This window comes from Vigna unguiculata, chromosome 5 (assembly GCF_004118075.2).
Source record: "Vigna unguiculata cultivar IT97K-499-35 chromosome 5, ASM411807v1, whole genome shotgun sequence".
Taxonomy (NCBI): Eukaryota; Viridiplantae; Streptophyta; class Magnoliopsida; order Fabales; family Fabaceae; genus Vigna; species Vigna unguiculata.
Window position 1 is genome coordinate 40,176,109 of NC_040283.1, and position 9,715 is coordinate 40,185,823.

The window sequence follows — 9,715 nt, forward strand, 5'->3', positions numbered from 1 at the left end:
AGATTATTTTCAACTTATGTTAGTCAAGATTCTTTGTATGAATTAGAGTTATTTTTGCATAACATAGGATAGATAGAGTTGTTTATTGATTAATATTAATTAAGGTTTTTCCACTCAATGTTAGATGATTACATTTTAGTTGGTGTCGATTATTGTTTATTGATATACACATGAGCTATTTTTTATTTACATTGATAATATTTTTTGTTATTATAAATCATTGTTATTTCTTTCAAAAAAACCAATAATAGTTTTTTCTACTAATGTCAAGAAATTGGTGGAAGTGGTTTAAATGAGATGAAAATATGAATACTCTATTATTTAAATTAAAAAGTTTATATATATAAAAAATTAATCATTCAAACTTATTTATAAAGAATCATTCTTTGTAAAATAATATTTTCTTTCGTCTTCGTTCTAGAATTTTGAAAAAACTACTTTAGATATCTTGATGAAGAGTAAATTTTTTTTGTCCGACCATAGGTATTTTTGAGTAATTTTCTCTTTATTAATGTTTTTTTTTTCTTGAGTTCATTTTATGGAGAAGTTACATGCATGAGGTAAGGCTTTGCATGTGAGGCAAGAACAAAGGTGAATCTTTGTTAGTTTCAGAGGATAGTGATGAGGGATGACAAAATGGTTCAGTTCAACTTGTTTTAGCTCGACTCGTCATTGACTCATCTAAAATAGGTTGCGTCACAACTTGAAAATGGGTTGAAAGTGGAACATGTCCCGCAACAAAGTGAGTTGGCAAGCTGGCTCACCAATTTTAATTTTTGTTTTGTTTGTCACACTATTAGTCAAATCACATGAAGCTTGCATTTAAGAAGATAAGGTAGGAAGAATACGTAGGAACAAAATCACTGGAATCACATAACAAAATCACACAAACAAAATCACAAAACCCTAATAAGTGGAACACAAATCAATCAGGACAATCACATAACAAAATCAGGGTGTGGGAAATCAAATCAAGGCAAAATTAAGCATATATAAATGATCCTGCTCATGGTGGATGTCAGCGTTATGCACTATGCACCTCCTCTCCTGATCTCGTTGATGGTTGTTGCTTGTGGTGGTGGTCACTGCTCACAGTTTCTGTGCGATGGTGGTTGTTGCTCGCAGTTTCTAAATGGTGGTGGCTCGTGCATGGTGCTTTGTTGTGGTTGTGTGTGCAAGGGTTTTTCTTTTGATTTTAGTTAACAAACCCTACCACCCAGTCACATGAGTAGTCAAATGAACAACACATGCCTTTTTTTCGGTCTAATAACGAGCTGCGAGCTGGCCCGACTTGATCTGCAGGCTGGCCTTACGGGCTGTTAAATGAGATGGCAGAGAACAAAAGATATGTATAAGAGAAGCTACTGCTTGTTTATTCATGAAAGATAAAAGCCTGCTTTATACATAATAGATCCACTTCTAAACTCTAGGCCACTAAATCATAACAAACCCATGTTCTACATATGATAACCAACTCCTAAAATTAAGGATAAATGAACTTAAATAATTTAAAATAAACTAACGTACAGAAACGTTCATGAACCATAAAACAAATATCCTAACATTCTCTCCCTTAAACTGATTCATTCAATTTATTTACGCATTGGATTCTTCAAATTGGATCCTCCAAAGTACATACTCCAATTAACCTCCTTAAGTTTTGAAAAAACAAAAACCTTGAGAGATTTTGTAAATGTATCAGCCAAATGCTCATCACTTCTGCAAAAATTCAAGTAACTTACTCCATAATTAGTAAGATCCCTTAGAAAACCTCACATCAATGTGCTTGCTTCTTCCATGTAGTACTGGGTTCTTGGAAAGCTTAATTGTTGAACTATTGTCACAGAAAACTGTAATGGCTTTTGGCTGTTTGAATTTCAGCTCCTCAAGTATTCTCCTTAGCCAAATAGCTTGACATGCACAAGTTGTTGCAGCAACAAATCCAGCTTTTGTACTTGACCAAGTGACAATGGATTGCTTTTTAAATGACCATGAAACAACTCTTATGCCAAGCATAAAGACATACCCTAAAGTACTCTTTCTATCATTTTGATATCTTGCATAATCACTATCAGTAAATCCAAGCATATTTGACTTTCCACCTTTCCTATAGAATATCCCAAAATCCCTTGTTTCTTGTAAATAACGAAGGATTCTCTTGGCAGCTAGCATATGCATTTCAGTAGGATTCTCCATATATCTACTAATTAGACTTACAAAGTACATTATATTTGGCCTTATTGCAGTTAGATACATCAAACTGTCCACAATCTATTTATAGAGAATGTTGTCCACCTTCTTCCCTTCATGATATTTATTTAACTTTAAGTCAAACTCAGTAGGAGTTTTTGCATAGAAAGAAAGATTCCATCACCTCCATTCACCACCTCTATGCCAAGAAAGTAATGCATAACACCAAGATCAGACATTTCAAACTCATCTATCATATATGTCTTGAACTCGTAGAAACATGATTTCACAGTTTCTAGTAAATATAAGGTCATCAATATACACACATACAATAAGCATTTCCCCTTCATTTTCAAACTTAACAAACAATGTGTGCTCATAAGGACATTTGAAAAACCAACTTTCAGAAAATAAGCCTCAATGCGACTATACCAAGTTCTTGGTGCTTGTTTTCTCCCATAGAGTGCCTTTTTCAATTTGTACACCTTATGTTCATGTCCAATCTTAATATAGCTAAGGGGTTGTTCAATAAATACTTATTCCTCCAAGTATCCATGCAAAAATGCAAATTTGATGTCTAGTTGAAAAATAGGCCAAGAGTTTTGAGTTGCCAATGCAACAACCAATCTGATTGTGTCATGTCTTGATACTGGAGAAAAAAATTATGTATAATCGACCCCATATTCCTAGTTGTACCCCTTGGCCACCAAGCATGCCTTATACTTGTCAACTTCACCGTTTTCTTTAAGCTTTTGTTTTGAAGACCTACTTTACACCAATGGTTTTCTGTTCTTTAGGAAGATTAATCAACTCCCAAGTGTCATTTCTTTCAATGACATCAATTTCATCATCCATTTCTTTTCGCCACTTTTCTTCTTTGACAACACTCTCAAATGTTGTAGGGTCAGAATCTGAAAATAAAGCAAAGTGAGTAGTAAGATCTTCAGTTTGGTCAATCCCAGTTACCTTATAATCTGACATTCATGCTAACCTTCTTCGAAGACGTTTAGATTGAGCTGCAGAATTTGTAATTCCAGCATTTGTTGGTGTTGAGGTCTCTGCCTCAAGAGGACTTGCTCTAACTGCATTTGGAGATGCTAAGGCTGTTAGTATAATGCTTACGCGCTATTGTAGTTCTTTGACATCTTCATTGTAAATAATAATTGAATTAGGTTATTGCTCATTCCATTCCCATGTGTTGTCTTTATAAAAAATAACATATATGTTGGTCACAATCTTTTTGTTAGTGGATTTAATAACTTATATGTTTTTCATGTTTCGCTTACACCAACAAAGACATAATTCTTAGCTTTGTCATCATGCTTCTTCCTTTTCTCATTCGAGACATGGCATAGGTGATGCACGCAAAAATCTTGAAATGATCCACTTATGGTTATCTCCCACTCCAAGTCTCTTGCGGTGTCAGTTTTTAACAGAAAAAGTTGGACTTCTTTTAAGCACATGAATGCTCCAATTAACTGCTTCTAGCCAAAAGGTTTTTGGTACTCTTCCTCTTGTTAACAAACTTCTCTCCATGTTAAGGATAGTTTTGTTTTTCCTCTCTGATACACAATTTTGTTGTGGTGTATATGTTGTTGTAAGTTCTCTTCAGATGCCATGATGTTCACAATATGCTTCAAATTTTTTTAAGCAATATTCAACACCATAATCAGTTCGAAGGGTCTGAATGGTCTTTCTTGCTTCATTTTCTACACGAGTCTTGAAGCTTTTAAAAATGAGAAAGCTTCTGATTTGTTCTGTAGAAAATAAACCCAAGTTTTCCTAGAAAAATCATCAGTGAAGGTAATTAAATAGTTTTTACCTCCATTGGAAGATAGTTTTATCGGACCACATAAATCTGAATGCACCAACTCTAAAACATCTTTTGCTCTCCATGATTTCCTTTTTGAAAACTGATTGCGACGTTGTTTGCCTACAACAGATTCTTCATAAATTTTAGAGGGATGTGTAATTTTTGGAAGACTAGTGACGATATTTTTTGTTGAAGTGTTCTCAATCAACCAAAAATTAGATGTCCATAATGATAATGCCATAACCAAGCAATATCCTTCAATCTTGCTGAAAAACATGTGTGGTTAGTGACATGAAGAAAAAAGAGGAAACATTCGATTTCCTGTCCTTGTGGCTTCAATAATTAGAATTGCCTTTGAATCTTGAATTTTGCATGCTCTATCTTTGAAAGACAACTCATATCCATTTTCTAGTAGTTGGCCCACACTTAGAAAATTTGTTTTCAAATCTGGAATAAAGAAAACATTGAAACAGTCTTATTAGTGTTATCTTTGTTTAGGATTGTTACCTCTCATTTTCCCATAATTGAAATTCTGGATTCGTCACCAAGCTTTACTTTATCACGATAAGTCACATCCAAGTTAATGAATATTGACTCTTCCCCACTCATATGATTGCTGCAAGTAGTGTCTAAGTACCGCAAACTTTTACTTGATTCTGCTCTTCTGGAAAAGATGTTAGAAGACACACTTCTTCTTCTTCAGCAAAATTAGATTTTTCCCCATTGTCCTTGGGCAGCTTGGTCCTGCATTGTGACTTGTAATGCCCATACCGGTGGCATTTATAACATTCAATGTTGTGTGATGGCTCCATCTTCCCCATTCTTTTTCCTGTTGCTGCTGATTTTCTCTATAGTTGCCTCTGCCACGACCTTGAACCCTTCCTCTACCTCTACCCCTTCCTCTACATGTGGAACGAGTGTTGGTAGAAGCCCCCAAAACTTGCTCTTTTGCTGCCGAATTAGAGTTTCGGTTCACATTTTTCTCATGTATTAACAAATAACTTTGCAATTCATTAAGGGAGAGTGCATCAATATCTTTGGATTCTTCAATTGTACACACAACATAATCAAACATTGGTGTTAGGGATCGCAAAATCTTTTCAACAATGGTGACAACTTTCATCTTCTCGTCATGGAATCACATCCTATTGCTTATCTCCATTGTTCTCGCAAAATAGCTAGAAACATATTCACCATTCTTCATTACTAATGTCTCAAAATGTCTTCTTAAGGCTTGAAGTTGTGCACGCTTCACTCTAGTAGACCCTTGATACTTTTTCTTCAAAGAATCCTAAATATCCTTGGAAGTTTCTTTGCAAAGAATGGTTCCCAAGATGGAACGATCGATAACTTAAAAGAGATAACTTTTTGCCTTTAGATCTTTCAGCCTTCTAGCCTGCAAGTCTGTTTTTTGAGGTTCTGTCAAAATTGTGCCTTCTGATGGCTCTTTAATTCCAAATTCAATGATTGACCAATGCTCCTTTGACCGAAGAAAGTTCTCCATTAGCATGCTCCAATGGTCATAGTGACCATCAAATCGTGGAATTTTTGCTTACACAAAGTTGGAATTTGTAGCCATGATTATGGGAAAGAAGTAAACCTCAAACCTCACGTGTCTCAGTCACAGGCTCACATGTCTCACTCACAAGATCATAACTTGCTCTTGATATCATTGTTAAATGAGATGGCGGGGAACAAAAGATATGTAAAAGAGAAGCTATTGCTTGTTTATAATTGAAAGATAAAAGCCTTTTTATAAGCTTTATACAAAACAAATCACTTCTTAAACTCTAGGCCACTAAATCATAACAAACCCATGTTCTACATATGATAACCAACTCCTAAAATTAAGGATAGATGAAATTAAATAATTTAAAAGAAACTAATGTACAAAAACGTGCATAAACCAAAAAACAAATATCCTAACACGGGCTAACGAGTTTCGTGGGTCAGGCTATTCCAAGCTGGCAGGTTGAAATGGTTGGCGGGTTAGCTTGTCGGGCCTAACCCACTTTGCCATCCTTAGTAGTGATATACTTGGATTGTTGATCAAAGTAGTTTATATACATATTTAGCCTTCTTGTGAAAGTATTGAAGTTGGAAACTTAAGTTTTATTAAGCAAGTTAGGAAATATTTATAACTTTGATATCACCTTAGAGTAGACGATTTGAGTATTATGAATGTGATTGGACCACAATGTTAAGTTTTGTTCAAGGAATATGTTTTGCTTGAGAATATTTAAAGTTTTTTTAGTTTTGAATATGTGATGATGATTCTTGAGATATTTTCTAATAGTAAATTTGTATTTGTTCTTGGAACGGTGGTTCTTGCTAGTTCCCATGATAATATGGTAATCAAAAAGTTTGGTTCCTGCTATTTCATTAGTTCTTGTAGTGTCCCTTTTTTATGTTTTCTATGTGATTATAGAAACTACTTTAAATGACTATTTCTCTTGTTGGTTCGTTAGTTCTTGTTGTGTCCCTCTATTTTATGTTTTTTATGTGATTACATAAACTACTTTAAATGACTATTTCTTTTGTTGGTTTGTTAGTTCTTGTTGTGTCCCTCTGTTTTATGTTTTCTATATGATTACAAAAACTACTTTAAATGACTATTTATGTGTGACTATTTCTTTATTTGAGTGACTATTTATTATTAAGTGATTATTCATACATTTCATTTTTATTAGGAAATTTCTCAAGCCTCCAAGTTGAAGATGAAGATTACATCATCATTGGATCCTTATCAAAGTTTACACTCAATTGTTACTTCACACGGTAAATTTTAAGGATTTTAAAATTTTTGAGAAGAAATTATATCATTAGAAGGTACAAAGTTGTGTTCTATTATCACAACATCATTCTAATTAAGTAATCTTTTCTTCAACTGATAATTTTTTTTTTCACATACTAACTTTGATATAGGTTTCTCAAATTTGTAATTTTTTTATAAACTCTTCTATCTTAGTGTCAACACCCAATTTCGTCCGAATAAATGTATTTCTTTGGTTAAAAAAATAATAATAAAAATAATATATAATATAATAATAATAATAAATAATAAAATAAAATAAAAAATATTTTTTTATTAATGGTAGGTTTTTAAACTTTAATTCTACCATGGGAAAAAAGAATAAAAAAGGAAAAAAAAACAAGAGAAGGAGAATCTAATTTATTGTTAATTATCACAGTCTTTTCATGAGCCCAAATGTTTTACATATTTTTACTCCACTGTTTGCTATTTACATTCTTCACATGACATGTCAGAAAAGGACGTTTCATAATTTCTATTTTCAGAGGAGCGTATAATATTAAGAGCAATATCTTTTTTATAATAAGTTGAATAAATATCGTGCATTTACACTTATGTGTCTCTTTGCGTTGTCAGACTGAGAAGATATTATTTTAATTAGAAACAAATATTTCCGATATAATGCTTTTAGAGAATGGTACGATTTTAATCTTTAGAAGAAAATATTCTTGGTTATATGAATAATATGTTATGATTTGATCACGATCTTTATGTGACAGAATATGATTCTAGTAATTACAGACAATACCCCATATATTTTATTATAATTAAATACTAGGATCTCAAGAAGATACCCCAAAGGCTTATATAAGTACAAAATTTCTCTAATGCAAGACAGAGAAAAAATTCGAAAACCCCCTCTACTTTTTATTACATAGCACACACACAAGGGGGTCACCTTAAGGTAAATTTTCTTTTGCTCCTAGTCTGTTATTCATGATTCTCTTATAACATTATAACATCAAATATATGATCGTTTGAATTGTTGTATGATCAAATGTGTTCGGGGTTCTCATGTTAGATGATTTTGGGTTTGTCATCGATGTGCTCAGCCTTTCTTTTTCCCTCTATTTTTATCTTGGTAATTAAAAATGTTTTTTTTGTAGGCTTTAATTCTCTAAAAATAATAATAATAATAAATAAATAAATAAAAAATTATATTATTTCTTTTATATAAGTATTGAATATCATGTCAAGTCTCGAACTTGCTTGATAATCAAAACACCCTTGCGTAGGCTTTTAATTCTTTCTTTTTAAAATTAGTTATAATAAAAAATAAAAATTATAAAATCATTTTGAATATCATGTTAAATCTCGGATTTGCTTGATAACTAAATCTTTATCACGTAGAATCTCAGGTTCTCTTGATATTAATAAAATATACATATACATACAAATCTAGAAAATAAAAATAAAATAAAATAGTAATATCTAACAACAAATTTTTTTACAAAGAACTACGTTATACCTGATTTTCCAAATGGAAATACGTAGGAGCGAGGTACAATCCTCGTCGGGCCAAAAATATAAAAAAATAATTTTGTTTTAATATTTAATATTTTTGTAGGTGTTTTTATTTTGTTTGATTTTTTGGGAATAAAAAATATTTTAAACATCGAATTCTAACCGTCTTAAGACGGGCGTTGTGGGGTGCTAATACCTTCCCCACACATAACTGACACCCGAATCCAAATTTGGTTTCGAAGACCATTCTTTTTTAAGGTTCTTCTATAGTTTTCCATAATAAACTATGGTGGCGACTCCTCTGTACCTTTTTAAATCATTTTCGCCGTCCCGCCGCGATCTCGGTTGCGACACTTAGCAATAAAAGATTGAAATTGCACCATTTACTTTAAAAGACGTATATGTGAACTTACTAAAATTAAATTTGAAATGATTACAAATACTACAAAATTGTACCGGATTGCATTCACTAGTGACTGGAATGCACTACAAAACATTATTTTCGATTTAAGGTATCACATGTGATAGTTTGGCTGAGTGGTCTAAGGCGCCAGATTTAGGCTCTGGTCTGAAAGGGCGTGGGTTCAAATCCCACAGCTGTCAAATATATTTTTTCCATTTATGATGACATGAATTGCAATCAAACCCATGACCTTGGCTTTGATCCCATTGTTAGGATCGAGTGCATACCACTAGGCCAAAAGCTATAGCCAGCCATTAGTCAGGGCACAACTCTTTTTACTTAAGAGTGTAACACAAGTCCAAGTGCCATGATTCGACTGTGACCTGACCAACTTGGCCTCTGCCACGGGACAATTGAGGTTACTTGCAATATTGTGATGATTTTTTGAATTAGGGAATTGGGGATTATGTGTTGTGATGTTTTCGTGGATGGGTGGGTTGTGATTGTTTTCATTGAATTCCTTGCTAGAACTGGAACCGCATGAAAGAAAAAAAAAGAGGGAGGTGGCGGGCCAATCCCCTAGTCTAATAGCCTGCCCATTGGCGGGACGGGTGAAACTGTTCAATCTGCTAGCTTGCCAATTGAGGGGCAAATAACGGGTCGGGCCAAAATGGACCAGGCTGACTCATTTTGACAAGCCTAGTTAAAATGAGGTTCTATGACCTAGTTTATGATGTGAAAAAGAATTATGTTTAATAGGTCATATAGATTCACCCTATCACATGAGTGGATGTGTTCTTATCATGTGGAGAAAAGGCCCAAAATTTGAGAAGCCCATATCTCACTTAACCTAGTGGAGAGGAGGCTATAAAAAAGAGAGAGGCAGAACAATAGAGTCAGAACACACTGAAAGCCCTAACACATAGAGGGAGAGGTAGAGGGAAAATTCTGTTCACGTTTTTCATAGAGCTGTCACAGTAAATTCGGCGCTGCGGATTCGTTCACCGTTGGATCGGGCTGAAATTTTTACAGC

At 33.6% G+C, this 9,715-nt stretch overlaps 1 non-coding gene across 1 annotated transcript; it reads left to right on the plus strand.

Annotated features, from left to right (window-relative positions):
- The first annotated feature begins 8,802 nt into the window (after nt 1-8,802).
- TRNAL-UAG lies at nt 8,803-8,882 on the plus strand. Its single transcript has one exon. It is a non-coding gene; the product is annotated as a tRNA-Leu (tRNA).
- Nucleotides 8,883-9,715: the final 833 nt, after the last annotated feature.